We start from the raw sequence: 15,423 nt of genomic DNA, 5'->3' as shown, positions 1-15,423 counted from the left end.
TCTAGCCTCAAAATCCAGAGTAACCACAGTCCACACTGGTTTTCCCAAAAGCATTATACAAAGAGCGTTGAAAGATTCTTATCACTCCATTCTGGAACCAATTTACATTTACTAACCTATTACATGGAAATATAGCAGTTATCTTTTGAAGCAGATGCACTGACATTTTATAGAATAGACCTGACATGTGTTAAATTAGGACGTTATTTACATTTGTCACATGTATTGACCGACAAGGAGTCTACTGTGAACGTTACAGGCTTGTAGCGTCCACAGCTGGAAGAAACAAGCTGAACATCTGCGCTGCATGCTTTACACTAGGCTGCAGGAAAGCAAACGCCCCATCTCTGCCATGGGCTTGGCTTGGCAGTTGTATTTCCAGTAAACAAGCCGATCTGTTTCTTGTTAATTTCATCGGTAATGGTGTGCAATTAGCCAAGACCTTTCTAACTATGCAGTTACAGGAAATGTGGATGCAAAAATAAGATGTCTGAAGGTTCTCTCTTGTGTTTGTTTGTTTTTCACCATAGTGAGGTCAAAGGACTGAGGGGTGATTTAATGTCGTCCTAATTTCTTCGTTTTTAGGAAATTTTACCGGTTTGCTGTTTACACTTGATCTCCATTTACTTCCAGCGTATTTAACGTCTGAATGCCCTGTAACACCCAGATTAAACTGGCTCTCAGTAGGGATACAGATGAAAGGAGGCCATTTGACCTGTTTGGCTCGATTGGTCGCTAGCAGATCATTTAAACGTATGACATCCAGTAATTTTTTGAGAGAAATAAGGGTACTAGCTTCAGAAACGTGGCTTGGTAGCTTATTCCAGACACTCACAACAGTTTGTGTGAAGAAGTGCCTTCTGCTCTTTGTTTACAATGCCCCTTTGCAGTGAGCCTATCTGCCCGTTGCCTAATTCTGCTTCAGTGCACATCTGCAGCCTCAGTATCTTGCTCACACTGTGTTCAAAGAGATTTTGTCATTCCTAAGACTTGAAAGGGTTTAGCACACTTTGTAAGGGGTAAGTTAGAAATTTGATTTGGCAGCTTTTCCTCTTGGTTTTTAACAGTCCCAGTACTCTGCTGTTTAAGCAGACCATGGTGCTGTTTGCTGATTGCTTTTAATTATCATCTCACCCCACCACTGTTTCTAAGTTCCTTGTATTTCTGAAAAAAAGATTCTTTGTTCGTTTTATATTAGTTTTATATTATATCAGTAGTTTTTAGTTACTCATACAGTACAAAGTCATTTCTAAAATACAGTATGTCTAAGTTGAGGTTTATCTAATGCTTTGCAGTCAAGATTTTGGTCTTTAATGTGCATGTAAATGCTGATAACATCACTTCAGAGTGAAAAACTGGTATTTATTTCCTGTATATGCTCACTTATAGCCATTCTGTTTAAGGAATGAAGACCTCCCTGTGTGTGTGTGTGTGAGAGTGCACATCAGGGCTTGATTCTGGGTGTCTGTGTGTATCATTGTGTAGATTAAACTTTTTACTTCTGCCAAGTTTACATTTTCAACATATTTTTAACTCCCTGCAACAAATATGAAAGGAATGTTTGGATTTTTTTAATCTGTGCTGTCAAATATACATTATATATACAGTATGTGTTTTTTTTCTAAATCTGGTTGTTGTCTTTTGTAGGGTTTAACATTTGTGTCAGATCTCTTTGAAGTTCGAATGTTAAATATGACTGTGAAAGGATTTGTTTTTTAAAACTTAAATCTTAAATTTAACCCGAATACATAGTTGAGATAGATTTGTACGTCCTTAATATATTTCTTTATGTACATTTTCCTAGTCTCAGGTGTGATTAACTACATATTTACTGTCATGCTTATAACAGCCTTAACACACCCTGGTAAGAGACACATAACAGAGTTTTACTTTAAGTTTTATTTTTGTTTTCATTTAAGCATCTTTATTGCAATCTTGTAGGTGAGCTTGAAGGTTGAGTCTGCTAACATCAAAAGCCTTCTCTTCAAGAGTGGTCATTCCTTCTGTTTTTAACAGTGATGAAGCTTCATTTAGCATTGGGTTTCTGTCTTTTAACTAGGCCATCTGCAGTGTCTGAAGACACTTAAACATGTAGGTTATCTGCCAGAGCATCATTGCTACAGTCAGAACAGTAACAGAAATAACATTTCACGTACTCTAGATAAAGAGAGATCAACCATGTGAGAACAGTTATCATAACCTATATCTTTCAATTTCAGGGACATTTGCTGTTTTGTTCTCCATTTATGTAATCAGTTTCTGCTCAAGGTGAAATCTCCTGCTATCTTTTTGATGTCAAACGCCAGTACACCGCACCTATCACAGAAACTGATCGCAGTTCTTCTCCACATCTGTAAAAAAGCACCTCAACTCGTGAGTCAGAGAGCGCAGCCCTTTCTTGCTGTTTTTTTTTTGCCTGTGTGGTTGGATCTTATTCTTCATGTTTCTTCATGTTTCGCTTTTCTTTTGAATTCGGAGAACCATTGATGGGTCAGACCTAAATGGCACTGTTTTCAACAGCCCTTGGAAAAAAACTCACACCACCATTGTTCGGCATGCAGACTATCAACACTGTACAGGTTTGTAGCCGGGTGGATGCTGAAATTACTAAGCGGTTTCCAAAGAGCAGTTTTATCTCACCACTGCAGTTCAGGGTGTCTGCATGGCTGGGGACTGTTGTAAAAAAAAAGTGTTATTTGATTTCGCACTTTGTCCGTTCTGGTCCAAAACTGGATTCCTGCTCCATGCTGCAGGCTGGCTGATCCAGACCCTCTGGGGCGCGTGGCCTGTGTGTTACAGCCCCCCTGATGGAACAATCGCAGGACAGTCCAAGCCGAATGGACTGTCTTTCCCTGTCTGTCAGCCCATCTCCTCATTTCTCCTCATTGAGCATGCAGGTTACAGCATTCCTAAGACGTGAAAAAGATGACGCTCACTTTCTGTGCACCGGTTCAGAAATTCTGTTTTATCTGGTGTGTCGTCCATCTCTGATTTAGCAGCCCATCCCTCTCCTCAGATATGTAAACACTGTCACTCGAACCTCCTCCCCTCCTTTCTCTTGTCTTGGTCAGCTCCCATTGTCCATTATATTGTTACTTGCTTTTAATGGTGTGCTGGGCTGTTTTTTTTATTAAATTCTAAAATCCCAAGTAAATAACCGGCAAAGTTTACTTGCCTAAGTGGATGGCTTCTTGAACCTCTACAGTTCTACTGCCTCCAGGAGAGACCTCCGAAAATACGTACCACCAAACAAAATCAAGAAAACACGAACCAAATTCAGCTTAAAGCACAATCTATTTTGCAGTGCAGTTCAAAGATAAAGTGTTAATTCTGATCTTTCTTCTCTTCTGGTGCAGCCCCCAGAGAATGAGAAGCACACAGGAAAGCAGTCGTGCATCAAGTGTAGTCTGTTGGGATCCTCCGATGCTCTGGTGAAACTGTCTGGGAGAAGCATTGTGCCTTCAAGGAACAGAAGGTAACTTGTTTTGGAAAATGTTTCCTTTCTGATATCATCAAAGAATTGTGGACCTCATAAAGTGACTCCAACTCTGATGTTCTTATAGGGATGTTTTAATTATTACCAGCTAAGTAACTATGATTTTTGGCATGATTGCTGGCATTGAGGAACTGATAAAGTGGATTGAAATAGATTCTGGAAAGGGCTGTCTGCCAGGTTTGATTGGGCTGATGTTCTAGATCTTTGTATGTTTTTACTCAATTCCCACAATATTTCAAAATCTTAGAAGGGTCAAGATTTGCACTGAGCCACGGCAATCCATTGCATTTCATTGCTATTTTTGGTAAAATGTTTCGGATCCTGGCTTTCAGAGAATTGCGTTTCTGAGTCCAGAATGCCTTCCAGGGAGAATTAAACATCAGAGACACATCTGCCTTCTTGTTAAAGGGAGTTTGAAGAAAATTTGGGATCTGAAAAGATGCACTGCACCATGAGTGTTTCCATTCATTTTCAAAGAGAGAAGCTGTTCTTTGTCTGAAGCTAAAAAAAAAACAAAAAAAAACAAAGGACCAGGAGTTTTGTCACAAAAAACAGTGTTATGCGATGCTCTTCCAGACAATGAAACTGTCCTTGTTACCTCTGGGTTTTGTCAGTGACCAGTCCTGTGCAGAATGAGGCTCGTGTGAGTTTTGTGCTAAGCATGGCGATGTGATCTGTTTTATCAGACCTATAATGCAAATACCAGAAACACCAGTATCACTTTGAATGTACTTGCACAGGCACCCTGGGCCAAGAAAAACTAATGATCATTTAAAGGCAAAAAAGACAAAGTTAAAAAAGTAATGAACCACTGAGACAATGAAGTTACAGCAGACATCTGTGTAGATACTGTTCATCTACTCATAATTCAGAGTCCCGTTTTATTTAATTTTTGATTATTCAATAGTTCTGGGAAAATACACAGCATACATAAACGGAAACTGAACTTTAAGAATATTCTAACCATTAGAATGACTTGCAAGATTAATGTACTGATCTGCTATTAATTTTAAATAAATATTGTTTAAGAAGGCTCCTTAATGCGTTTGCCCACACATGGTTATGGATATGGTATTGAAAGGCTCCGCAAGAAAAAGTCTCATTTAGGTTAGTGTCCAAAGTGCTGTGTAATTGCTAGGAGCCAGCCAGGCTAAGCATTCAACCCCCTTATAATGAGACATTATTGACTTTCCTAGCAGATGTCTGAAATTGAGTTACAGTATACAGTATCCTAATGGAGCTTTATTGTTTGTCTAGATTGTTTTAACATTTTGATTTATATGGAGTATATTGCACACAGTATATTATGTATATTTATTTATTTACTCCTTAATGCACAGTGTTTTTCAGACCTTTTGGCCGGTGTCAGGAGAGCTGGGTTGAAGTAAGTGATATTATCAGGTTCAGGATTTTATTTAATTAAAACAACACAAAGCAAGGGAGAAATTCTCATGATACCTCACAATATCCCAGTAGGTACACCCCTCTCTCCACACTCAAACCCCACCTACAACCTACTGCAACTAAATAAGAAATCGTGTCCTGCTGTTTCTTGGGAGAAACCTTGCAATTGCAATCATCCAGTCCCCTACCGCCCTTTGTGTAAAGAAACTTACCTGGGACTAGAACCCAGGACCTTTTCATTACCAGCCCAGAGCTCCTAGCCAACACATCCCACTCTGTCCCCACAAGTGGCTAATTAAATAAGGCACTAGGTCCCCTTGATATTTTACTGCGTGAGTGAAGGACACAGGAATGAGTGTCTTAGGAGGCACTCTATGGAACTTATTTTCAACCAGTGTGTGTCGGCTCTTGGCTATCCATAAAATCAAGGTGTGCGCTGTAGTCCTGAGATTCACCGCCTTCACACTGCCGAAGAGACGACAGCCTCCTCTTCTGAAATACATTACAGGTCTTAATCGGGTGTTAATGTTGAAATCTGCTGGCAGCTGAAGGTGTCCTTTTTTGTACTCTGAAGCCTGTACAACCCAGATGGTGGAGAGTTTCTTTTGCCTGATAAATGAGCTTCGAACGCAGGTGCAAAGCTCCCGTCTAACAGGGCTGAAATACAGGAGTTTGACTAGGTCTCTTAAATCGCCAACTGCTTTAAGGTCTTGAAAAAATAATTGGTTAGCTAACCAATTAACCTGTTACGTTAACAATCACCTCACTTAGTTCAGTACGAGCAGAAGTGGAACAAAGGCTCTCTAGCCTTTGAGAAACTGGAGCTGTGGAGATAAAATATTTTTGTCTTTTTCTGGGCACAGCTGTCTTTTACATCATCAGCTTTGTCACGGTCAGATTTGTTACCATATTATTTAGGTTTAGCACTTCAAATGAATACGTCTATGTATGCTTTAGGATGTGGTTTTAGTGACACTCTTCTTTATCAGGTACCCTGGATTAGGGTCGGTATCTGTGGCATGGAGTAGTCTGAACTACTATCAGCTAAAATCTGAATCAGATGTGATATTGTTTCAGGGGCAGCAATGTGAAGCAGTGCACACACATATTTATAGGCATGGTATTGAACAGGTTAGTGCTGTTGCCTTGCATCTCTGGGGCCCTGAGTTCAGTTCAGAACCTCTGATGCTATCTGTATGGAGTTTCTCCTGTGTTTCCGTGGGTTTCCTCCCACAGGAAATGTACGGATGGATATTATGTCAATCTCAAAAATTGTCTTTTTATCGCTATATGCAATCTTCCCAAAGTGCCCTTGTAAAAGAGGCAGCAGTCTTGATGATTGTACTGCTGGGTAATAAAGACAAACATCATCTCTGGTGGAGCCCTTTGTGTCCAGGAGCACAAAACTGGAAGAGAACACAAGGACCACAGCTAATAATAATAATAATAATAATAATAATAATAATAATAATAATAATAATAATAATAATAATAATAATAATATGCTCCTGCACATCTTCAGTTACATCCAAATATTTGTAATTTAAGCCAGTAACAAAAACATAGCCCTGCTACCTGTTGCCTGCTGTGTTAAGATGACTGGACACTAGACACCGTGTGATTCCCCTCTTAGATGGTACACCAGTACTGTCCACTATTTTCTATTACTTTTTTGTCTTTGTCTCTGATAGATAAGTCCATCTGGCCCAATTAAACCAGCTTTGCCTCCATTTGACTGAGTCTATTCACACAAGAGCCTTAGTGCTTACACGTATGGTGCAGTTATGCAAGGCTCACAATCTAAGATCAGATAAGAAGAAAATGCTTTCATTGCATTACTGAATTTCCCATGATTTCATAGCTTCTTCGGCTGTGTAGCATGTAAACAACTGCTGTACACTTCCTCTTACAGTCTGGGGCCTGTGTCTTAGATCACATCACCAAAATCCCCCATTCATCTCAAACTTCTTAAACTATGTTTCCATATAATTAGCAAGAATAAAATCTATACTAAACACCGAAACAAATACAAATGTAAAAATAAGTAAAGCATAGGAAAAAAAAACTGTTTTCAGACTTTTTTCTAACTTCAAGTTTACAAACTTTTTTATAGTTTGTCAGGAAGATAATACTATGGCTGTTAGAATATTTAATGTAATTATTCATATGCAAATTTCCTTTTAACATCTGAAATGTTACCCTATGTGAAAGTGCATTCAATAATAATTACTGATAGTGTTGTTTAGAAGTTCTTACAAAGAAATCACTTGCAAAGAGTGCAGATGTAAGACAAGCAATGGAAGGAGAAAGAAGAAAAGGTGCTGAAAACTGACCCTGTAGAACTAAGAACTACAGTGCCTTGCGAAAGTATTCGGCCCCCTTGAACTTTTCAACCTTTTGCCACATTTCAGGCTTCAAACATAAAGATATAATTTTTTTATTTTATGTGAAGAATCACCAACAAGTGGGACACAATTGTGAAGTGGAACGAAATCTATTGGATTTTTGAAACTTTTTTAACTAATAAAAAAATGAAAAGTGGGGCGTGCAAAATTATTATTATTGAAGCCTGAAATGTGGCAAAAGGTTGAAAAGTTCAAGGGGGCCGAATACTTTCGCAAGGCACTGTATCTAGTAGAACTAAGAACTTAGAACCTGGTGAAAAGATAGCGAAAACATAGGTCATCACTATTGTTATGTTCTCATCTATGCTTAGTCATAGTCTGTGACACACTCTGAACCACAACAAGCGAAACTAGACAAACTCTTCAGGAGTCGTGTCAGCCTGGAATTCAGCCAGGTGTCTCCACAGGTAAAGATCACAGGGAGGTGCATCAGTTGACATGGGTAGTCCAGAGTGTTCCACTATGGAGCCTGTTTGGAAGGGCCCTGGAGTCAAAGGCTTTGTGCACAGTTGCATGTACATCGCTCTGTGATGGTGCTTCAAAGAGGCATTATAGGGACCAGTAGGGGGGTGCTCACCCTGCGGTCTATGTGGGTCCTAATGCCCCAGTACAGTGACATAGACACTATACTGTAAAAAGGTGATGTCCTTTGGATGAGATGTAAAACCAAGGTCCTGACTCTCTGTGGTCATGAAAAGTCACAGGACTTTTCTCAAAAAGAGTAGGGGTGTAACCCTGGTGTCCTGGCCAAATTTCCCATTGGCCCTTACCAATCATGGCCTCCTAATAATCCCCATCTCTGAACTGGCTTCATCACTCTGTTCTCCTCCCCACTGATAGCTGGTGTGTGGGAAGTGTACTGGTGTTGCATCATCCAGGTGGGGTGCACACTGGTGGTGGTGGAGGGGATCCCCGTTACCTGTAAAGCGATTTGAGTGGAGTGTCCAGAAAAGCGCTATATAAGTGTAAGAAATTATTATTGATGATTAGTTTGCACAGTCACAGCAGCACTCCCACTCCGACAACACTTTTTCACAATCAGCACTTATGTTTTGTTTGTAACGCACAATGCCATCTGCGCTGCTGAGTTCTGCTTGAGAACATCGAGCACTTCTGTGCCCCTGAGGTGTGAATGTGCATCATGGTGAGAAGCACGAAAAAAACACAGTTCACCTCCTGACGCTAGATGCAGGTCGGGAAATGCTTAACAGCACAGGATTCTGTGAGCTGTACCGCTGAGACTTACCCACCTCATGCAATACTGATGTTTCCTCCACCACAAAATGCACCACCCATACAATGCACATCACTCCGAACAAGGCCTTCTGCAAAGGATGGAAAAATATGTCTGTGATTTTCCTGTGATGTCCAAGCCTGTCTCTGGTAATTAGCCTACCCTTGTCCTACCTATAAACCAGCAGACCCCACCTCCCACACCATCCCATACCGGGAAATGTAGTATTGTATGATTTTATTGTTGTTTTTACTGGTATTGTTAGCAGATATTAAATTGAGATTGGATGATGGACAGATTAATTGATTTAATATATTATTGATCTACATTACTTTCACTACTAGCTAATGCTATTGCTAATGCTTTTACATTGCCCACTCTTTTCTGTACCTTCCTTTGATAATGACCTGAGGTATTTTTTCATACAGAGAAGTAGCTGTCCAGATGTGTTGCAGAGATAACCAGATAGATGGTTAGTTTCCAAGTGAAACTAGAACAGGAGTTTCACAGCAGCTGATAGATCCCGGTGCATAAATAGAATTGGAAAGATGCATTGTTCCTGTGTGTATGCCATGCTCTGATAAGGTAACAAGTTTGGCCTGTTCTCAATGCATAATGAAGTATTATTCGTTTCATGGGTTATGACATATTTAATTGCTTGGATCCTGAGCGCTGTTGCTTAGGTACTTTCTCAAAACAAGAAGTGATACTCTCCATTATCAAAAGTGTTTACCTGACGTTAATACACTGCTAATACTATGACTGCAAAGGGTCTTGTGCATATTAAGTTGATCCTGATACACTGTTTAAAGATGTCATTATATATGTGGTAATAATAGTATATTGGTAATAAACTAGCTATCCATCTAGAATACACTAAATGAAAAATGAAAGCATGTTTATGATAATGATTATTGAAAACTATTTTTTCAAGAGTTTTGTCCAAATAAAACCTGCAGCAGATTATTTTTGTAAACATTTAAACCTTATATACAAGGTAAACCCTTTTTTTTCGGTTACCTACATGTCTTTCTGTCTATCTAGAAATGCATGTTTTGTGTATAGACTGTGTCTATAGAGTTTATACAGAGAGTGACAGATTTCCAATTCTGTTTATGTGCTGTCCATTCTACCTCTCATTCAATCTGACAGCCACACAGCTTTCCAAACCCATTGCACTGCTGGGAAGCCAACAATTTCTTCTTTCTTCTGTCCCAAATGATTAATCATAGACTTTTCATGCATATTTCTTTGATGTATCATGACTCTAGTTCTCTCCAAAGTCTTAGCAGCATGTGACATAGTAATACAAGTAATTCTTTGCAGTTCCTAAAGCACTTTCCGTCCCAAAAGTACTTTTTAGTAGTTCTGTCAAATTCTAATAATGGCGAAACAAGACGACAAATATTAAGGTTCTTTACATTTATATAAACTCAAACACACTTATATGAGTCATATAACTCATATAAAGTATTTTCACACTGTGGTGTTATTTCACCCTGCTGAAATACGATCAGCTGTTACAACCCCCTCACTTGTGAGGAATGAGCCAGGGAGGCAGCAGCCAGGGTGACGTTCGGCTGGAGGAAGTGGTACTAGAAAAGATGTTTGCAGAGTTCTGGGATGACAGGGAATATTTATACATAGGAGAGCAAAAGTGCGAGATTACAGATTGACCTCTTCTCAAACTTTTGTTAAATAACACCATTACAAGCAGGAAGGGACTCGCTCCTCTACAATTAAAGTGCAGATTCCTCCTACATCAACATATCAATTCGGAGTGGAGAAGGTGGGCAAGGGGACAGTTTCACCTGTTCAATGTGGATGAAGTCCAGGTAGGCTGCAATGAGCAAGCTTGAATTGGAATTCACCCAAGACACATGGGTTTATACCACAACTTTAACAGATGGTGCCAGATCTTTAAAAGTGATAGATAGTCAGGAGCTCCTACAGCACAGATGACCTGATCACCAATACTGGGGTGCTGGTTTCAAAATTGTGGTTCTGAGAAAAGAGTGCCACCTACTGGTATACAGTCACCAAATCTGCCAGCAGCTTCATTTTCTTTAGAGATCTTCTGTTCATTCACACATGACCACGCCTGATTTGTCTTACATTCTGCGATCAGGTGAGATTATACTTCAGACTAGTTGGACTAGACTCTTAGATGACTCAATGTTTGTGTTGGTTTTTGTGAGTTTGCCCATGTCACTTTATAGTTCCGTCTGCAGTCTGCTACTCGTGTGTCATAATCACCTGACCTCTTCTAACCCTACAGATACCTGTCACCTGTCAACCTGGTTTATTATGTTTCATAATCCTTGTGCTAAAAGAGCAGAATCCTTGTGCTAAAGCTGTGAAACCAATAAACCATTGCGTGACTTGTCTGATTTCAGTCATTTGTCATTGTGTTTTCTGGAAAGAATCTGGTTCATTCATGTTTTAACTATAATGCATTGTGATTTCTGATTTGACGTGTTTTTTTTATCATGCAGCTCCATGGAAGGATTGCCTTTGATGTACCTTTGTGAAATAAATAACTAACTAATGTATTGGCAGTTGTATTCAATTAAATACTTATATAATAAAGAAGCATCCCCCCTCCCACCAATTAAATAATTTAATTATGTGTTATAATTGCTTATAGAGCCAGGGCCCTAAGCATCCCATTTCAGACCCCAGACAAGCACTAAACCTGCTATACCAAAGGTCCGGTCACCTCTATTGGGGAGTTTGAACACTCTCGAAGGTGACTAGGGTATCATTATATAGACATCCTGTAATGAGTATCATGTTATCCTGTGAGACCTGCTATGAGTGGTACAAATATAAACCTTCCTCCTCATAAAGTTTAAGACTATGTTTTAAATTGCTGTAATAAAATGTTCTACATTACAGATCTTGCTGCGTGGATCAGTCTGGAATGAGGAGTGTAGGGCAGATTGACTTTCACTTTTATGCTACTTTTTTTTTCAAATGTTTTTAAGATGTTGGCATCTGCAACAAATAGGACTGATCAAGACAAAAGCCTTTTTTGTTTTGGAATTCCAGGAGTGTTGTGGGAAAAACTACATGAATTCATATTATCTTCTGTATCCAGTGGCGTAGGGGGTTCAGGGAAAAATGGAAGTCTTAAGTAATTATGATCGGGATGTTTTGGCATTGCTGTAAAAGCTGGAAAATGTTGAGGATTACAATGGTCTAATGAGAGTTTTCTTAATATACTCTGCACTCCAGTGTAAAGCTTTTATTAAGGGATTGGCAATTCTGTTTTAAGTAACTTCAAACACTCTCTGTGTCTCTGAAGAAGAGGAAGATAATTGTTTTCCTTCAGAAAATATCACGATACAACTGGATACATTTCAAGTACAATCATTCAACACTGGACGTCAGTATCTGACTTTTAACTTCATGTTCCATTCAAGTTGACCTCTGTGTTGCTGGCTGTGGCTGAAACAGAGATCGGCGTTAATTTGCATTGAGTTCACTGTCCACCCCTCCATTTCCATGACCTGTGCGTTCCTAAACTCAACTCCAACAGCAGAGCATCTCTCTGACAGTCAGCACCGTCAGCACCAAGAAGTGTCTGTTTCTCCAAAAAACCATCCCCCTTTCTTGGGGAATTCCAGTGACACTAATTGCTGAGAACTTATTTGGATATACTTTTATCCAAAGCTGCTTGGATTTGCACCCATTTACATACCTGGGTATTCTACAGGAGCAATACGGATGACGCCCCTTTCTCCAGGGTACAATAGTGGCGTCTCACCTGGGATTTGAACCCGTAATCTTCCAGTGACAGGCACAGAGCCCTGATCACTGCTGCTGCTCTCGGCAGCATCATTTTTCTGTTGCCACGTGCGAGGCGTTCACTGCCACATGAAATAACATTCTCTGAACAAACAAAATATTAAAGTTTTGCTATGGAAATGTTAGCTGTGTGGGTACTGACGTTCGGGGCCCCTAGCTATGGTGCTGTGTAAAGAATAAATATTCTCAGCACAGGGTGCACTGAATGTTGGTTTAGGGTGTTTGGTTCTGCTGGATGACCTCTAGTTTGTTTGAGAGTCCGTACTGCTGGTGTTGCAGGATGCATTGGGGATTTTATTATTATTATAATAATAATAACATCACTTTATTAACCCTTTACAATTTCTCACATTAGGAATTATCTTTTCACATACCCCAGCTTGCTCTCCATGAGACACACAGACAGGGAGAGAAGCTTGGGGTCAGAGCACAGGGTCAGCTATTGTACAGAGCCCCTGGAGCAGTTGGGGTTAAGGGCCTTGCTCAGGGGCCCAACAGAGAAGGATTCCTCTGCCGGCCGTGGAATATGAACCAGCAACCTTCCAGTCACAGGCACAGATCCTTAGCCACAGAGCCACCACTCCGCCCAAATACCGTTACCACATGTGCAGTTTAGGGCGGACAGGCAAACTGTGGAGGAGGCCAGGGAGAAAAATGCCTTGTTACACAGAAACCTGACACAGGAGGATCTAGTTGACACCCTGAAACACTTAAAAAAACCTGCTCGGAAAGTTCGGGGGCTTGATTTATGTGACTGAATGTGACGCAGCTAATTGAAACATGTTTCTGACTTGCCCTGAGGGTTTTCTTTTTTAAAAAAGACTGTTAAGGTAAAATATTTTTTAATTGTCACAGCCATATGGCCGCCCTGAGAAATGGGCTGTGACACAGTGCTGGAAACAAAGCTGTGCATCAATCAGAATAACTCGTTCTGCAAAGTTAATTATTAGATGGATGTAATGGTGCATCGTTGGCCTTTGGCTTAGCCCCTTGAGCTACTCCTGTCCTCCGAGGAACAGAGAATGCTTCCCTTGCCTGAGAGCTTGCAGGTGGGCAGTGTGCTCCCAGCTTCCCCCATCATCCCATCACGTCAAGCCAGAGATGCAGATGGTGGCTCTGGAGGGGAGTTCAAACCTGCACCAAGACTGATGGTGACACTGGAAATCCCCACCTCACCCATTCAGTGAACACTGCTGCTTATGGGCTATTACACTGCAGAGGACACAGTTCTACAGGCTTTTAATGTGAGTTTAATGTGTTAGCATGGTAGAGTGGTTCCCCTGAGGTGAGTTGGAATGGGCACCTTGCTGAGCCAGCGTTTCGTATGTTCCTCAGTAGGGCTTGTGCGCTCCGGGGCCGGCTGCTTATCCAGACAGGACTCTGCAGGAAAGCCTTTGGAATCAGCTTGCCGAGCTCTGCGCAGGAGGGAAAGCAGCCTGTTGTGGTTTTAATTCCTGGCACTTTGCATGTGCTTTTAACAGCAGCACATGCAAATGAATCCTAAACGGTGCCAAGCCACAATGTAATCGCTCCGGTTTCAGGGTCTGTCCCTGTCTCTGTGCTTCCTCATTCCAGCCACGCTTCGGCAATCAAGTACAGGCCACAGTGTTTCGTCTACTGAAAGTAAGATCAATGTCATTCATCCAGCATCAAAAAGCTGCTTATTCCTGTTACGGGTTATGACAATTCAGAGCCTATCCTGAAAGCAAAGGGCACACAGCAGGACACACACAGACAAGCACACAGGGATTATTTACTGAAACTGGAAAACCTACTAAGCACATAAGAGGTGAGGGAAAACTCATGTAGATGTGAGGTGAACATACAAACTCCACACAGAAGGTACCCTAGTCTGCAACCCAGGACCCACTAGCGGTGAGGCAGTAATGCTAATAATTCCACCCCATCATCCAAGACAGTCACTTAAAGGCTATAAACTGTTATGCGAGTCTGCCAAGGAGCATCTTATTGTGGTATTGCAGCATGACCCTGATCCTACTGTACTGTAAAGGCGTTGGCCTGTTACTGTGAAGCAGTTTGCTGCATCTTGGGAGACCCCAGCTCCAAGCGTACCCTGAGCCTGGGTGTGCTCATCGTTGGCTAATCGTGAAATTGCCCCGTATGTGGGATGGAGACTTCCTTCTTAGGAATTTGTGGCTGCTTGGTGAGTTTTGTTAAATATTGCATTTACTGAAATGCTGTGACGCACCATGTGTGAACTCTTCTCCTTCTGTGTGAAACAAGTTTGGTTGCAGTGCCTACAATGTGTTAACCACAAAAACTAAGTGATATGTTTAGAATTTTTTTTTCATGCACAGTTTCTTTTTTTGGGGGGACAGTAAATAGTAAATAGAAACAAAGTGGGGAAACTCATAAACATTTCCAGAATGCTTTTTAATTCGTGGCGTAGTTTATTTTTACAACCAGCTTGGGCACGCAGAATGCAAACGTTTTCAATATTAAATTGTTTTTTCTCCTTTATCAGATGGAGTTGGCCATCTAATCTTGACAAGTTAGTTTAATTTGAATAGGACCTGTTGGAAGCAAGTTGTTTCCTTTCTCTTATGTCAAAGTTCTCTTCTAAGACACAACAGACCCTGTGTATCAGTGTTGTTGATCTTTGGGGCCGGCACTGTGCTGTCACAATCAGATTGCACACTGCAGACGGCAGTTCTGTCAAAGTTTACAAAGTTTTCAAATGGCTTAGTTTAAGGGGAAGAGGAACCACCCTGCTGTGTTTGTCTATCTAAGTTAGAGAAAGCGAAAAGCCTTTTAAAGGTGGACTGAGTTTATTTCAAACATCATCGAAGTATTGTTAAAATGCTACTATCTTGAAGAGCTGCGCCTTTTATCATCCTGTGTCAGAATGTGTTGTTTTCAATCTGCAAGATCTGCAAAACGTTTAGCTGCTGGGTGAAAGAAACGTTGAAAGAGTGTCGTTAACCCAGATTTTATTGTTATCTGTTTCTAAATCTTTGTTCACAGACTGGGGTTCACGGGCGTTTTACAGTCCCCATCCTGTCATTAAACAGACGGTAATTCTGCTGTACAGGCGTCCCCATACCAGAGATGCT

At 40.7% G+C, this 15,423-nt stretch overlaps 1 protein-coding gene across 3 annotated transcripts in view; it reads left to right on the top strand.

The window, feature by feature from the left end:
• The window catches only part of cysltr1 (cysteinyl leukotriene receptor 1), a 48,259-nt gene that overhangs the window by 16,958 nt on the left and 15,878 nt on the right, over positions 1-15,423 (top strand). For all 3 annotated transcript variants that reach the window (XM_088597116.1, XM_088597114.1, XM_088597115.1), the window contains one exon: positions 3,357-3,475. The gene's annotated coding sequence lies outside the window, so the exon portion shown is untranslated. The remainder of the gene's footprint in view (positions 1-3,356; positions 3,476-15,423) is intronic.

The sequence above is a fragment of the Lepisosteus platostomus genome, chromosome 10 (genome assembly GCF_059453375.1).
Source record: "Lepisosteus platostomus isolate fLepPlt1 chromosome 10, fLepPlt1.hap1, whole genome shotgun sequence".
Taxonomy (NCBI): Eukaryota; Metazoa; Chordata; class Actinopteri; order Semionotiformes; family Lepisosteidae; genus Lepisosteus; species Lepisosteus platostomus.
This window is presented reverse-complemented; position numbering and strand designations above follow the sequence as displayed.